This window comes from Moschus berezovskii, chromosome 10 (assembly GCF_049115385.1).
Source record: "Moschus berezovskii isolate FMDL1 chromosome 10, NW_MosBer_1.0, whole genome shotgun sequence".
Taxonomy (NCBI): Eukaryota; Metazoa; Chordata; class Mammalia; order Artiodactyla; family Moschidae; genus Moschus; species Moschus berezovskii.
Genome location: NC_142469.1, coordinates 19,078,070 through 19,094,977, shown reverse-complemented (window position 1 = coordinate 19,094,977; position 16,908 = coordinate 19,078,070). Strand labels below are relative to the sequence as shown.

The window sequence follows — 16,908 nt, the reverse complement described above, 5'->3', positions numbered from 1 at the left end:
GACCCCACGGACTGCAGGCCACCAGGCTCCTCCCTCCATGGGATTTTCCAGGCAAGAGTACTGGAGTGGCGTGCCATTGCCTTCTCCGGGTGCTAAAGCAAAGGACCCTTATTCCTACTGTGTCACAGCCCTGTTTATTCATGAACTTGGTTTTCTGGGTGCTCAAGATAATCCACCACTTCCTCGGAAAGAGCAAGTCACACTTTAGTGCATCTCACTGCCGTGGAATTCTTTCTGGCGTGTTGTCCGAGTTATCTCGCATTCATTCATTGCATTATTCCTTTGGCAGTTCTCAGAAGTGGAGCTGATCCATGAAGACTTTCTCTCTCTGCTTTTGTACTTGTTCTTCCTTAGCTGAGGATGTCCCCTTCTCTCATCTGGCTGACTAACTCCTGCACTGCCTTGATGCCATCATTTCCAGAAACCTGATTTAGACACCCTACTCTGTCCTTCTGGCTTGCCTGGTGCTTCAGAGGTAAGGAATCTGCCTGCAATGTAGGAGACTTGGATTCAATCCCTGGATCAGGAAGATCTCCTGGAGAAGGAAATGGTAACCCACTCCAGTATCCTTGCCTGGAAAATCCCAAGGACAGAGGAGCCTGGTGGGTTAGAGTCCATGGGGTCTGTAAGACTCAGACAAGACTCAGAGACTAAACAACACCGTCTATGTGCTCTGCGAGTCTCCACCAATGCACTTATTACTCAGTGTCATGCTTTGCTCCCCCGCTCTCCTCCATTGGACTATAAACTCCCTAAAGTTACCGACTAGGTCTTCTTGTATTCCGAGATCCCAGCAAGCACATAACTTAGAGCAAATATGCACTAGATTCTTTTTTTAAACATATTTTTCTCAGATCCGAGATTCAAAAAATTCTCAAACACCACATCATGACTATGATATCTGACATTTCTATCACTCCCCCAAAGTTCTATTTGTCCCTTTATAGTCAATCCCCCACCTCTACCTGCCTGGAAATCACTGTTCCAATTTCGGTTTCTATAGTTTTACTAGTACTATGCTGTCATACAAATGAAATCATATGTAGCTTGTATTCCTTTGTGTCTGACATTTTACATTGGGTCTAATGAGTTTGAGATCCATCCATGTTGCCAATTTTATTCGTTTTTGTATCTAAGTAATATCTCTTGTATGCATGGTCTAAATGGGTTTATCCACCAGATGATATTATAGTTGTTTTCAGTTTTTATTGTTGTGGATAAGACTCCTATTGACATTCACACACTGGTCTTTGTGTGGACACATATTTTCATTTCTTTTGGGTAAGTACATAGGATAAGGATTTCTGGGTCATATGGTAACCATGTGTTTAACTTTATAATAATAAATGCTAACTTTTCCCAAGGCAGTTGTACCAATTTACGTGTCTACCAGCAGTATATGCAGCTTTCATTTCTCTAGTACTTTGGAAATAAATATTGTAAGTATACTTGTACTAGATTTTTGGTTTTAGAGTTGTAAGATATTACTGAGTTTTGAAAAAAAAAGTGTCCAAGTAGATGGATAGATGTGCTGAGGTCTAAATTTTTTCGTTGCCAGGTTAGAAAGATATTGAATAAGACCAATCCCTCCCCCAGTAATTCCTCCACTGTTTTGGTTAGCAATACTTGAAATTCCTTCTTTGCAGTGTCATTTTTCCTCCTCAATTTTTTATTAGAATTCAGTCTTCAGGAAGCCGATCTGACAGGATCACCCCATCAGGGTTTATCAGGATCACTTTCCGAAGGTTTAGCAAGAGTTGAGTGGTGAGAGCCATTCCCAGAATGGACAGTGTGAGTCCTGACATGAAACCAAAATGGGAAGTGGGATGACGGCATGAGGGAGACACACAGCAAATCACCAACAGCCAGGTTGCAAGGAGGCTGGGGTAGAAGCCTGTTTTCCTTCTCTTGCAGCTGTGGTGGTAGATTTGGGGTCAAGAACTAGTTGTGCCGCTTTTTAGTCAGGTGGCTTTCAGCAAATCATGTAATCTCTTGGGGATTCCCTGGTAGTTTGGTTGGTAAAGAATCTGCCTACAATGCAGGAGACCCTGGTTTGATTCCTGGGTCAGGAAGATCCACTGGAGAAGGAATATGCTACCCACTCCAATATCCTTGGGTTTCTCTGTAGCTCATCTGGCAAAGAATCTGCCTGCAATGCAGGAGACCTGGGTTCAATCCCTGAGTTGGGAAGATCCCCTGGAAAAGGCAAAGGCTGCCCTCTCCAGTATTCTGTCCTGGAGAATCCCATGGACTATATAGTCCATGGGGTCATAAAGAATTGGACACAACTGAGCGACTTTCACTTATTTAAACACTAGATTTATTATAATTTTTATTATTTTAATATCTAGGATGCTGAAGAAACAACATTAGCTCCATGTGCATTGCATGCCTGTGGTTATGGGCACTGCACTGAGACGTAAGGGTGAGTGTGATGTCTACTTCACTGGTGTCTTTTATTTGGCCAGTTGTTAACCTGCTTGCCTTCCTTTAATTCTCTTCTGTTGAATCTTGACTTTTACCCCTTGCCTACCGCATCTGTGGTGTTTCATTTCAGATTCATTGACTCTCTTTTCCTGCCCCCATTGAAACATGCTTAGGAAGCAATCAGCGGCACTTTCAAAAATTTCCTTTGACTTGAGCCTATCTCAGACCCAGAGAACAAAACTGTGAGGTTTGGGATACGACTGGAGTGTGCCCTTCAGTTTCAGGTTCCATGATCAAAGAACCCTCCAATTATGTTTCAGTCAACCTGCGGTGGGATTTAGAATGATCTGAAATGCTAGAGGAGGCTTCTCAATTTCTGAGGGGATACAGGTGTCCTTCTGTGACTTTTCTGCTCTCTAAGACAAGCACAAGCAGTTCTTTTATTTTTTTTTTTAAACAAGAGACGCTAAGTCATGGTCATTTATAAAATGCCTACATTTTCCTGGAACTTTTCCTATATTCCCTTTCTATTTATAACTGCATTTGTTTTGCCTTTTTGTGTGTTCCAGAATAATGTTTATAAAAGCAATGTCGTGTAATCCTTTCAATGCCCTCTATGATAGGAAAGATGAAATGAAGTTTTAATGGAGTAAATGACTCGCTGGGGAAAACACATGTCTGTGCAGTGATGTCACCGGTGATGATTCCACGGCCTCATTGTTCTCTGGGGACCTGCTGTTTCCATAGACCCTCTAGCTCACAGGATGCTTTTGCTCTCAAGTAAAGCCAATTCTCCAAATTATGCTAAGTGTGCGGGCCAAAACTTAGTAGGAGTTAAGGAATTTCTGAAGACAATAGTGCAAAGGAGATTCCTCTATAGTTGGCAGCTAGCTCTCCAGACTGAGTGGAAAGAGTCCAAATTTTGAATATAGACTTGTTAAATTTGATATCGGTAACCAGGACTATTTCATGCCTTGGATAGGGCTTGGCCTAGCTTACTTATTAGCTACCAAGTGGCCCGTTCGGTGACCACAGACGGTGGATATTTACCACTGGATCGCTGTCATCAGTGGTCAGCCCCCACCCCATTATCTGTTTTCTCTTTCTTCCATAAGAATAGAACCTCAGAGAAGTGAAGTTGCTCACTCGTGTATGACTCTTTGCGATCCCATTGACTATATCTACCAGGCTCCTCCATCCATGGCATTTTCTAGGCAAGAGTACTGGAGTGGGTTGCCATTTCCTTCTCCAGGGTATCTTCCTGACCTGGGGATAGAACCCAGGTCTCCCACATTGCAGGCAGACACTTTACCCTCTGAGCCACCAGGGAAGCCCCTCAGAGTTTTATTCTTTTTTCTTTTTTGCCAAGCCACGCGGCATGTGGGATCTTAGTTTCCCCACCAGGGATCAGACCCAAGCCCCCTGCTGTGGAGTCTTAACCACTGGACCTTCAGACGATTCCCAGTAGAACCTCAGAGTTTTAAATGGGTACCTGGATGACCAGAATAAACTACACCGTCAAGCCTTATTTGCAGCTAGATGTGACCAAGTGACTAAGTTCTGGCCAATGAGATATAATCACAATCATCAAAGAGCAGCTTGTGGGAAGCTTCCTCAGAAGACTATACAGGCCACCTTGTGACTCCTTCTCCCACCTTTTATTGCCCTTTGTCTTCATCTTCTGGCTGAAATGTGTATTTCATGTCTTGTATGTATATATTTTGACACAGAAGACTCATCTGTGATGTCATAAGATGGGAGGAACCCAGCTATCTGAAACTTCATAGAGCCAAATCCACATCTCAGCCGTGGACTGCCAAGCTCTTGCTTTCATGAGTGTTTTAATCCCTGTTATTTCTGTTCTCTATTACCAGCAGCAAAACCCTTCCATGCAATAGAGTTCAGTTCAGTTCAGTCACTCAGTCGTGTCCGACTCTTCACGACCCCATGAACCACAGCACGCCAGGCCTCCCTGTCCATCACCAGCTCCCAGAGTTCACTCAAACTCATGTCCATCGAGTCGGTGATGCCATCCAGCCATCTAATTCTCTGTCGTCCCCTTCTCCTCCCACCCCCAATCCCTCCCAGCATCAGAGTCTTTTCCAGTGAGTCAACTCTTCTCTTGAGGTGGCCAAAGTATTGGAGTTTCAGCTTTAGCATCAGTCCTTCCAATTAGGGCCAGCTTTAAAGAGACTCACAGACATAGAAAACAAATTGTTGGTTACAAAAGGGGAAGGGGTTGAGGAAGGGACAAATTAGGGGGTTGGGACTAACAGTTTCATAAAATGAGGATCTACTGTAGAGCATTGGGAAGTATTCTCAATATTTTGTAATACCTTATAAAGGAAGAGAATCTAAATAATGCATATATGTCAGTTATACAAAATATATATGTATTATATGTACATATGTATATATAATAACATATGGGGCTTCCCTGGTGGCTCACATGGTAAAGAATCTGCCTACAATGCAGGAGATCCAGGTTCCATCCCTGGGTTAGAAAGATCCCCTGGAGAAAGGGATGGCTACCCACTCCAGTATTCTTGCCTGGAGAATTCTTGGACAGAGGAGTCAGGCAGGCTACAGTCCATGGAGTCACAGAGAGTTGAACACAACTGAGTGACTAACACACACATAACAGTGTGTGTGTATATATATATATATATATATAACTGAATTGCTGTGCTGCACACTTGAAACTAACATGATATTGTAAATCAACCACACATCAATTAAAAACAATTTTTTAAGTGGGCATGGCAATGTTCTCAAGGATTCCCAGAAGAGGATCTTCTTGGGAAGAAAGCAGACATTGGCTGTCATGGACAGGAGTCACTGCGCTGGGCCTGTCTGTTCACCTGCACTCAGAACACACGCAGACTGCTCCCGTGCTGCTTACATGTCTGCAGCAAGGAGGCAGCTACCTCCCCTGCTCGCTCTGGGAGCAGACTCACGGCCCCAGGCGTCTGATCTCCTTCAGCTGGACCGCTGAGCGCTGGGTGGGCCAGGCACATCTCATTGCAGATGTCACTGCCTATTTGTGGCAAGTTTTGTTTTGCTTTAACTTTAAAAGATTGCAGATGCAGATATGTTATGATAGGCGGTGGGCAGCTTTCCACTGCTGTAGTCCAGCCTGTTCTTGAGACAGTGAGGTGATGAGTCCCAACATGTTTCACAAAATTAATGACATGACCAAGAATAGGGTACCCAGAGGAATGGAAAGAAGACCAACCAGGCAGCTGACACCTGGATTCCAGTCCTGTCACCACTGATCTGCTGAGATGAACATGATCTTGAACCAGCTACTCAGCTGCTCTGGTTCCCAGGTTTTGCACATGTAAAATGAGGGAGTAGGTTGCAGGATTTCTAAGATCCCTTTGCTCCTATCACTCTGTGATAATCCCACCATCATCTGGGCCCACCCTACAGTTTCATGTGTGTGTGTTTGTCGCTCAGTTGTGTCCGACTCTTTGTGACCCCACGGACTGTAGCCCACCAGGCTCCTCTGTCCATGGAATTCTCCAGTCAAGAATACTGGAGTGGGTTGTCATTTCCTTCTCCATACAGTTTCATGTCTTTCTCTCAAGCTATTCAATTAATCTGTTGAGTACATTATTTATTTATCTTTTAAAATCAAAGTATAGTGGATTTACAATGTTGTGTTAATTACCGATGCACAGCAGTGTAACTCGGTTGAACAGCTACATACAAAAACTTCTTTTTCATATTCTTTTCCATTATGGTTTAGCACAGGAAATGGCATACAGTTCCCTGTACTCTACAGTAGGACTGTGTTGTTCATACACTGCATATATACCAGTTTGCTGCTGCTGATCCCAAGCTCCCAGTTCTTCCCTCTGCCACCCCTCTGCCCCTTGGCAACCACAAGTCTATTCTCTATGCCCCGATATTGTTTCTGTTTCACAGCCAGTTTCATTTGTGTCATATTTTAGACCATCGAGTACAAAAACAGGAAAAAAATGTTAACGATATTTTCATCAGATGAAATAAAATACAGATTTTTGGACTTCTACTTTAGCATCAGCATCAGTAAGAACAAGAGACAAATGACATCTTGCGTATCCTTCTGCACACAATGCTGGACCATGTTTTTGTCTAATATAGACTTTGGAGCCACTGACGACAATGACATTCTCTGTAGCTGTGACGTGGAGGGGGGTCTTATGGAGACTTGTGAAGCTGGTAGTCTGGGTCTGACCCGTCAACGTTTCCTCCGTTTGCTGGTTTCATCATGACACTTTTTATAACTGCTACTGCCAACACTGAACCCAAATTTAAACACCCTCACAGGCCTTCGTGGCTCAGACGGTAAAGAATATACCTGCAACACAGGAGACCCAGGTTCGATCCCTGGGGCAGGAAGATCCCCTGGAGAAGGGAATGGCTACCCGCTCCAGTATTCTTGCCTGAAGATTTCCATGGACAGAGAAGCCTATCCTCTGTAGAACATGACTGAGCAACTAATACTTTCACTTTCTTGTGGGTGGTTAGTTCTCCTTACCTGCCAGTTCTAGGTGATGACTCTGTCTTCTGCTGGCTTCTGAGTTCCCACTATTTCCTTAACACAAAGCGGGTTGGCTTAGACAGGCCTGTGTCAACTCTCACTGACCACTGAAATTACCCAGATAGCTTCAAAAGCATGCAGCTGCCCAGACCCCAGTCTGGATCAGAGTTAACTTGTGTAAGGATGATGCTCAGACATCAGTACAGAGATTGACAGAAATTGATCTGTCTCTGAGAGTGATTATTTTGTGCAGTCAGACTTGAGACCTATTGGTTTAGCCCCTCCAGGGCCACTCCAGCCACGTGGCAGCCTTGCAACAGGACAGCGGTGGAAGGAATGTGAGTGAGCCGAGCACTGAGTCCACACCGTGAGCACCTTGTGAAAGCACGTGATCTGCGCGCCAAGACCCCCACCTCAGCTTCCAACACTGACACAGCACTGGACCCTGCTCGGAAGTGCAAAGCCAGCCACTGCAACTTCATTTTCATAGTTCACAATCAAAATAGTAAGAGTCCAAGACTTCATTTCAGAAACGTGTTAATAAAAACACATGAATGCGATCCAAAATCCTTAGTGTTTTAATTACATCCATGTTTCAAACACAAGTCTTCAGTGTTCTAACACCAGAATCTTTTATTTTGGGTGCAGTTTGTGGTTTTGCTCCAAAGCTGCTACCAGAAAAGAAAACCCCAAAACTGCAAGAAAAGAAGTCACTCAATAAATAAAACTATACTTTCTTTTTTAAAGCAAAGCCAGGCCACATGTGAGTTTGAAGTGATTATTTTCTCAATTTAAACAAGAAGTGAAAACTTCACTTTCAGCTTGATGAGTGCAGTGCTCAGGCAGCAGATAGACAGGGGGAGGATGGAGACATTGTTCAAGCATTTTCCAGATGCTTTTGTGTCACAAGCAGTGTTATGTATTTGCCCACCCATGAACAAGCTTGCAGGAGGCCAAGGCCCAACAATGCCATTCTTTTCCCTTTGAATGACTGCCTGTCTCAGAGTGCAAATGTGACTCGTAGTTTTTCACAGTTTGCAAAATCCTGAAAAAAGAGAGAAGGATACACCTCTGTTTAAAAAAAAAAAGTATCCATGTTTGTATCTGAGATACTGTGCTTTGCTGTGTTGAGTCGCTCCGTCGTCCCACTCTTTATGACCCCATGGACTGTAGCCCGCCAGTCCATGGGGATTCTCCAGGGAAGAATACTAGAGTGGGTTGCCATGCCCTCCTCCAGGGGATCTTCCCAACCCAGGGATCAAACCTAGGTCTCCCACATTGCAGGCAGATTCTTTACCGTCTGAGCCACCAGGGAAGCTCAAAAATACTGGAATGGGTAGCCTATCCTTTGTCTAGGGGAACTTCCCGACCCAGGAATCGAACCAGGGTCTCCTGCATTTCAGGCAGATTCTTTACCAGCTGAGCTACCAGAGAAATCCTTTTAATCTTATTAATACAATAGAAAGTTACCAATAAACTTTATTAGGAAAAAACCTGCAAGGATTTTGATCATCTAGAAGGCACATCTAAAGCCATGTGTCCTGTTCTCCTGAAGCTCGCTTGTCTGCCTCACTTCCCTAATTTTCCCCACGGTATCATCATTCTTCCGGTCATCTGATTTTGCTTGGAGGTATTGCTTTTCCCATCCTTACTTCCTCCAGCCAGTCATCTCCCTCTTTGCCCATCACTGCTGTGAGCACTGTGATGGAGACCCTCTTCTTCTCCTACCGGCCTCTAACATGGACCCTCCTCCCCTAACTGGTCTCCTGGCTTGAGGCTGTCTTCCCAGCAAGTTACCATAAGCTCCATTGCCAGATTAAGCTTTTTTTTTTATAATACATTTTTTCTTTAACAAGGATTGATTTTCATATAATGGAAAAGACCATAAGCTTAGATGTCAGAGAATTGAATTTAGATCTTGGTTCCAAAATTGACTAGCACATCACTCAACTCTTCTGAGCCTCAATTTCTCATCTACAACATAGAGAGAAAACTCAGATTTTGGGAACTAATATGTACAAAATGCTTTGTGCAGTGTCTGGAATACAGTCTGTAAAGGATTACATTTAAAAGATTAAATGCAGAATCACAGCTACTTCCAAGTTCCACTGCTACTCCAAGTTGCGTTCACACACTTTGTGCTAAAACAACTCAGCTTTATTTATTGCCCAAGATGTTTCCTGACCTTGCCTCATTTTTCAGCTTCTCATTTTGAATCTGGTGCTGGGAAGGCTCAGGTCTAGTCCTTTAAAAATCTCCTCCTCCAGAAATTCTTCAGAGAACGTCTTGACACAATGCTTTCTCCGTTCCGTGAACTCCCAATAATTCTTACTGCTGAGACTCTCAGACTCAGGAGATACTGCGTGTCTTTTGAGCAGAGGCACTGGAAGGGGGACTGTTTTTGTTCCAGATGAGGAACACCCTTCTAGGGTGTTTGTACACCAGCAGCCTTGGAAGAGCAAAGGGCAAGTTTGTTTACTGTCCAGTATAGCAAATATAATGTCTCTTTTCAAGGCAAAAGTCAAGCAAGCTTATTGTCCTTGTAAAAGTCTTTGGTTCCCCATGCTCAGATTTGGGTCCTGCAATGCAGTTACTGTGAATGCAAGGTTGCTGGCTCTCTTTGCATCACGCAGTGGGAACTGGAGCTTAGAGAACCTTGCGAAGCATGCTATTCTGGCTACTGCTGTTGCTGTGAGTAATATATTCCTTTGTCTGGTTCCTTGGGTTGTCTGCCAGCACCCATGAAACTGCAGCTGGGTAACTTGTTAGCCTGCAAGTGAGATAAAACTCCAGACCCTTCACATTTCTTGACAACTATTGTTGTCATTGTTATTGTTACTTTTAGTATTAGAAAAAGTATCCTAAATACTTTTTAATAACAATCCACTCTTTCCTCCCCATTTTTCTTGTCTTTGGTTTGTGGAAAGATTGATTTATAGAAATTGGTTTGCGCAAAAAAATTTTTTTTCTTGTGGAATATTCTGAATCATGGATTGAGCTGATTGTTTCCTGTGATGTCAATTATCTTGTTTCTCTGTACTATGTATTTCCACCCAAACTATTTTTCATATTGGTCTTTTAGCTTCCAATTACACAGTCTCCAGACCTCTCTTGAAGCATGTGACTCTTGGTTATGTTTGTTTCTAGTCTCTGTCACTGCATTAAATTTTATTTATGGACAAGACTTCTTTTGATTTGTCTTAAGGAAAAAATTCTCCCACCCTTCCTAGTGAACATCATGGCTACAGCAACAGCAATTGCTGAATGAAAGGTCACAGTAAAATGACTGAAGGATGAGTCTGATCAGGTTAGGCTTCCTGGGTGGCACAGTGATAAAGAATCTGCCTGCCAGTGCCGGAGACGCAGGAGACTCGGGTTCGATGCCTGGGTTGGGACGATCATCTGGAGGAGGAAATGGAAACCCAGTCCAGTATTCTTGCCTGGAAAATGGACAGAGGGGCCTGGTGGTCTCCAGGCCCCATGGGGTTGCAAACAGTTGCACAGGTCTCAGGGACTGAGCACACACTCACTGATCAGACAATAGCCACCTTTCCCCCCTCTCTCCACCAGAGGGCGCATTCCACAAGCAGAGGCATCCCAAATCTGGTGGGTGTCTGTGCACCACACATTTAGCTAAGGGAATTAGCAGGTGTATGAAATGTATTATCAAGTGGAGCCTTGGTCGTATTATACTTCATTCTACACAGGAGCTCCAACTGAAACGGAAGTCGCCCAATCGTGTCTGACTCTTTGCAACCCCATGGACCGTAGCCTACCAGGCTCCTCTGACCATGGGATTTTCTAGCTAAGAGTACGGGAGTGGGTTGCCATTTCCTTCTCCAGGGAATCTTTATGACCCAGGGATCCCACATTACAGGCAGACGCTTTATTGTCTGGGCCACCAGGAAAGCGAGGCCAATGAAACCTCTCTTTCGACTGTGATTTTGTTAGGGCAAGCACACTGATTTGAAACCGTCCAGCCTGGCCAGGCACCACAGTAACCATTTGCATGAGCTATTTTAGGACAGGAGCTCCTGGTAAGGAACAGGGAACTAATAAGCCACCACCAACGGGAAGAGTTCAGGAAAGGTCAAAAAGTGACACCACATGTCCAGCTACCTCCCAGAATCCTTCTTGCTGGCATCCATCTTGGCTGAACAAGGCGTGCACTCAGGAAGGACTCTGAGTCAGAATGATTGGCTAAAGACCACCTGGAAACTAATCCCATCACCATAAAACCTGAGACTGAGAGGCCACGTGCCAGAGCAGTTCTCCTGGGTTCCCTTACCCTACTGCTCTCCACCCTGGTGCCCTTTCCCAATAAAATCTCTTGCTTTGTCAGCACGTGTATCTCCTTGGACAATTCATTTCCGAGTGTTAGATAAGAGCCCACTTTCGGGACCTGGAAGGGGTCCCCCTTCCTGCAATAATTTCATTACCACTGCATTTCAGTCTACTCTGTAGTGCATTTGAAGGCCAAGACCAAATCTTGAGCATTGGGTTCCAATGATATTTCACATTTTCCCACTAATCTGAAAGTATATGTCAAGCACACAGTCCTCACTGCTGACCCACAGTACAGTGACCTGGCTAGAAGTTCTGGACCTTCGGTTACTTGGATAGTTGCAAGCTAAATAGATTCCCAGTCCCTTGAGGTCTAAGGATGACTCAAACAGTGTTGAATCTTTTGGAAATGAAAAAGGAAGTGGGAGAGTGTTGCTTTCTGAACTCTTCAGGAAATGTATCGGAGAAGGCAATGGCAAGCCACTCCAGTACTCTTGCCTAGAAAATCCCATGGATGGAGGAGCCTGGTAGGCTGCAGTCCGTGGGGTCGCTAAGGGTCAGACATGACTGAGCGACTTCACTTTCACTTTTCACTTTCACACATTGGAGAAGGAAATGGCAACCCACTCCAGTGTTCTTGCCTGGAGAATCCCAGGGACGGGGGAGCCTGGTGGGCTGCCGTCTATGGGGTCACACAGAGTCGGACACGACTGAAGTGACTCAGCAGCAGCAGCAGCAGCAAGGAAATGTATTGTCTTCTATCTTTCACACTTTGCTTAAGGAATTTAGAGCTAACTGAATAATCCACTTCCAGCAGCACTTGACTTTCATTAAGTCTAAAGGGTTCATCCCAGACAGACACTGTATTCGGATACACTGTTTTTTTGGTTTCACAGCTTTCCATGCACGGGCAACTTTTTGAGGTCATGTGACACTGACCTTGTGACATTGAATATAATGAATAAGATGAGTTACTGTTATCTGCTCCAGAGTTGCTCCTACTCTGACGGGGGTGGCGGGGCGGGGCGGGGGTGGGGGTTCTGTAATAAAAGTGAGAAGCAGCACCAGGCTGTGGGCTCCCCTGGAATAGTCCTTTGTGAGGAAGCAGAGCCTTTCAGGACGGCAGAAAGACATGGCTTCCCTCTTCCTTCCTCCAGGGATGCCTTTGGTCTCTGATTCTTCAGCTTTCCCGCTGCCTGGTGTGGGTCTGCCTGCTTCTTCATGCTATTTTTTTTTTTCCCCTTTTGCATAATGTTCACCACATAAGGGAGAGGGATCTGGGTAAGACCCCCAGGCCATTGGGTCCAGGCCATTACCTGCGGGATCCTTACCCAGATCCAGCGATGGGTGTGTCCCTTTAAGTCACTACAAATTTCCATTGTTATGGCCCTGCTGAACACGTATCTTAGTATAGGTGAACTGTCGGTGTGAAACCCAGCTTTGTGTTAAATCCTCAGTCCTGAGAGGAAGTGCTGCCTTTAGGCCTGTTTTAGTAGGCCTTTGTTAGAAAGTGAACCTCTCCAGTTACCAGTGCCTCCTGCCTTTGTCTTCCCAAACACCTGCCTGGGGAAGAGCAACTGCTTAATGAAGTGCAAGTTCTCCATGAGACTAACTATTCAGTAACTCACTCAACTTGTGCCCACAGCTTTAGGCACACAGAGACTCAGGTGATATACTGCTGCTTTGCAATTTTAATGTTAAAACATTTTGGAGGCACAGTCTCCTGGGAGATTTGAGGGGGCGGAGTGGCCACACAAAGATGTTTCAAGCGCCCCAGGTATAGCCTGATGGGGTTGTGAGGGGGAAGCCCCTGCAGTTCTCTTGTATTCTCTACTGTGCGCTTGCCTCTCTAGACACAAACCAGGTGCTGCTTAGTGTGACTCGACTTGCCTAGAGAGCCCCAATCCAGGGGAGAGGATCCGGATACCTTTTTCTGAGAATCCACGCAGGAGCCTCCTCTCTTTACACCCTTGGTGATTGCGGTGGCTTCTTCACTGAGTCGTATCCAACTTTTGTGACCCCACGGACTACAGCCTGCCAGGCTCCTCTGTCTATGGGATTTACCAGGCAAGGATACTGGAGTGAGTTGCCATTTTCTTCTCCAGCGGTCTTCTGTACCCAGAGATAGAACCCGTATCTCCTTCATTGCAGAGGGATTCATTACTGACTTATCCACCAGGGAAGCCGTTCTCCCAAAGGAATTGCCAGGGCTTTCTTCACCAAGACCTTTAACAGCTCACTCTGGGGACAGCTCGTGCACAGCCTAAGAGCTGGAACATCGGTGCTGACTGAGTCCAGGTTTCGCCTTCCCACAAAGGAAATCAGCAAGAACTTAACGATGGAAACAACTCTAGCCTATGGCCAGGAACGCCGGCTGTGCTGACCTCAAGCAAATCACTGAGGAAGCCGCTTTTGTCCTTTTGTAAGTTAAGAATGAAGCTGTACTCTGCACTTCTTCCTGAAATTAGCACCTCCTCTTTTGCCTTCCCCTGACCTGAACCTCTCAGCAGCTTGGGGGCAAGAATTTCTAAAGGCGACTGTTTCATGGGCGCACAGAAAATTTATGTCACATCCACAGATTTTCCTCCGTCCTGTCGCTTCGCTTCTCAGTCAATCCTGGGAGTCTGATCCATGGATGACACATTTTCCCCAAACTCACCGAAACCCGTCAACTTGCAGCCTGTATGTATCTACGTTCTGGAATTTAGACGTCAGGGACCGCGCTGACCGCTAGATCGCGCTGTCGGACAAGAAATCTGAAGCTCGGGACCCGCCAGGAACCCAGGAGTCGGAGGGAGAAGAGGTGGGAGCGGTGGATGGGAAGAGGGAGGTGAGGGAGATTCCGGGATGCAGCCCGAGGAAGAAACAACAACAACAACGACGATAAATCCAACCGGCGCGGCCTCAGTTGATAAATATCATTCAGTTCAGTTCAATTCAGTCGCTCAGTCGTGTCCAACTCCTTGCGACCCCATGAATCACAGCACGCCAGGCCTCCCTGTCCATCACCAACTCCCGGAGTTCACTCAAACTCATGTCCACAGAGTCGGTGATGCCATCCAGCCATCTCATCCATAAATATCATTAACTTATTGCAAAAACTAACAGGTTCCAAGGGGGTATTAAGAACTGAACGCACTACTGAAGGGGAAGACGGTTTATAAAGTTTTTTTTTACGTTTGTCTGCTCACCATACTGGGAGCCCAGCAGAAGGGCACCCTGAGGCCAAACAGTGCAGACCGCCCGCGGGGAGCACCCCTCCCCCCGCCCTCCCCAAGAGCGCCTTTTGGATACTTTTGAATTGCACTCGTGTCCCCAGGAGTGCGTGTGCTTGGATTAGTTTGTGGATGCGCGCCTGTGCACTCCCCGACCCGAGTGAACCCAACCTTCTCCTCTCATCCTACTCAGGAAGTTTTGTGTATGATTCCGTTTTCAACGGGAGAGAGGACTTTTGCAGCCGGTGGTTTACTTTGCAGCAACTGTTCTCGAGTGTATTAAATCTAAATTTGGGAACGAGACTGCTTTGAGCCGGAGAGGACGGCCTTGAGGATCCCCAACCCCCGCCAGGCGCGTAGTCTCGGGCGGAAGCCTCTTCCACCGACTCTGCCGCCTCCAGGCTCCAGAAGGGGAAGCCCGCCTCTGCGCTCCCCTGACCGGCTCGATTCCCGGGCTGCCAGATGAATTTGCAGCTCTGAATCAAATCAACAGCGGAGAACTCTGTTTTTAATCCCCAAATATCAACACCTAGGTTAAGTAGCTTCCTAGGCAACCTCGCCATGACAACTTAAAAAAAGTACAGAAAGAAAAAGCGCGCGCGCGCACACACACACATTCCACCCGGGCGAAATGAAAACTCCAGCCAGCCTGGGCTGACTTGCAAGGCAGCAGTTTTCCTTTTCTAGACGGAGGTGTGGATTTCCCAGGGGCATCCCCGGCGGTTCCAGGCCACCGACAGCACCGCTGGGTGCCCGGGGCCGTGGATGCCGGGACTTCTCTGCTTCCCCGCTCTGTCCCCAAGGCTGCCACCTGCCTAGGAGTGAAGTGAGACAGAGTGAGGGTGAAGGGCTGCTACCCTGGCGATCACCGCGCACTGGGGTGTTCACGTTGGGTTATTCACGCCTGGGGCGCTGGAGGTTTGGGCCAGACACTTGGGCTGTGAGAGTTTGAAGGGGAAAAGGCCTGTGCACTGTGCATGTGTGGGCTCTTTGTGTGAGCTCCCAGCTGGACTTCCAGTGGGCTGTGTGTGCTCGGGGAATGTGCAGAGGTGGCGATTCCCATTTTCCTCCATCCCCGCGCCGCCCCACCCCCGCCAAGTCTTCTCTCTGGCTTCCTCTAGAGCAGCCTGTGCGTGGGGCGGAGTGCAGGGGACCGCTCGCCCTGAGAGTTCTTGCCATTCTGAAGGCAGGTTCGGAGGCTATCGAGCCCGGTGGGGGGAAAGTCAAATTAACAGATGTCAGATCAAACAGGGAGAAGAGGTTATATTGGCCACCCGGCCTCCTCCTCTACTGCTAGCGGTGAGTTCCAGGACAGCGCTGCGGCGTTCCCCTCCGCTCTCTCGTCTCCATCCCCGGTAGCTTAAATGAGGCAGACTAACCCCTGGGCTCCAAGAGGCCAAAAGGCGCAGTGCTTGCTCTGAGCGCACTGACGTGTGTAACCCGAACGTTTCCCTGAGCGCTTTTCTGATGCCACAGTGTAAGAGTGCCTCACCTCCTCCCGTGCGTCTAATGCGGTTTGGCAGCCCTCAGTGCCAGGCGCCCCGCTCGGGGCCAAGAGGTGGCGCAGAGCAGGGAGCGGGGCGGCCAAACCTGGAGAAGGCGCTGGCAGAACACGAGCCCCCATCTGGCCGCCAGCTCCCAGCAGTAGGGGTCAGGGGGGAAACTCACTTCCCTCTGTCGCCTTGACCCCGTGGGGTTTGAAGGGCAGAGCTTTCTTTCCGAAAGACTCGACTCGGAACCAACTTTTGTTCTGGGGCTCAAGTGAGACATTTCGACGGTGGATGGAACTTGTTCCCGAGCGGGTTTCCAGTTCGGAGGATCCCTAGGTTTCATAGCATTCCTTCGCCCTCTCTTTTGGCTCAGATGAAGCCTCCCGGTTTCGTCCCGGAGTACCGGGGGGGAGAGAGAGACAGGACTGGGAAAGCCATCCCACCGCTGAGCCCAGCGCAGGCGGCCATCCGGGTTTCCAATCGCCCGAGATTGAAAAAGACAGAAGGCGCGCCGCGTGCACAGACAGTTAGTTAATGGAAACGCCGTAAATCGGTTTTAAGTGCACCCCAGGACGGATGGGGAGAAAGGTGTGGGTGGCGATGATGGGGGATGGGGCTAACGATGGGGTGGGGACGGTCACATTCTTGCAGCTCTATACTGGAGAGTCGCTACTTCCCTCCTCCCTCCATCTTAATTTAGAAAAATAAATTTATTAAAGCAAATCGCCCGGAGAGGGAAACCCGAGCTCCCCAGCCCGCCCCAAGCGGAGGAGTGAGCGGATTCCCTTGGCAGTGAACCCGCCGCGGCTGTCGTCCCCCCCACCCCGGCCCTCCCCGCTTCCTCTGCTTCGCCCCTGCCCCCTCCCCTGTTCCCCTCCCCGCCGGGGCTCTGCTACTACGGCGATCGCCACCTCACGCCGAAGGAATGCTCGAAGTATGCACACGTTCCCAAAAGTAGACCTCC

The 16,908-nt window shown here is 47.3% G+C and overlaps 1 long non-coding RNA gene across 2 annotated transcripts; it reads left to right on the top strand.

The window, feature by feature from the left end:
- Positions 1 to 195: 195 nt before the first annotated feature.
- LOC129560989 (uncharacterized) lies at positions 196 to 7,536 on the top strand. 2 transcript variants are annotated; one of them, XR_008686901.2, is made up of 3 exons: positions 196 to 475; positions 2,352 to 2,425; positions 7,209 to 7,536. It is a non-coding gene; the product is annotated as an uncharacterized LOC129560989 (long non-coding RNA). The 2 variants fall into 2 exon arrangements; XR_016038485.1 differs by having other exon boundaries at positions 206 to 475; positions 7,234 to 7,535.
- Positions 7,537 to 16,908: the final 9,372 nt, after the last annotated feature.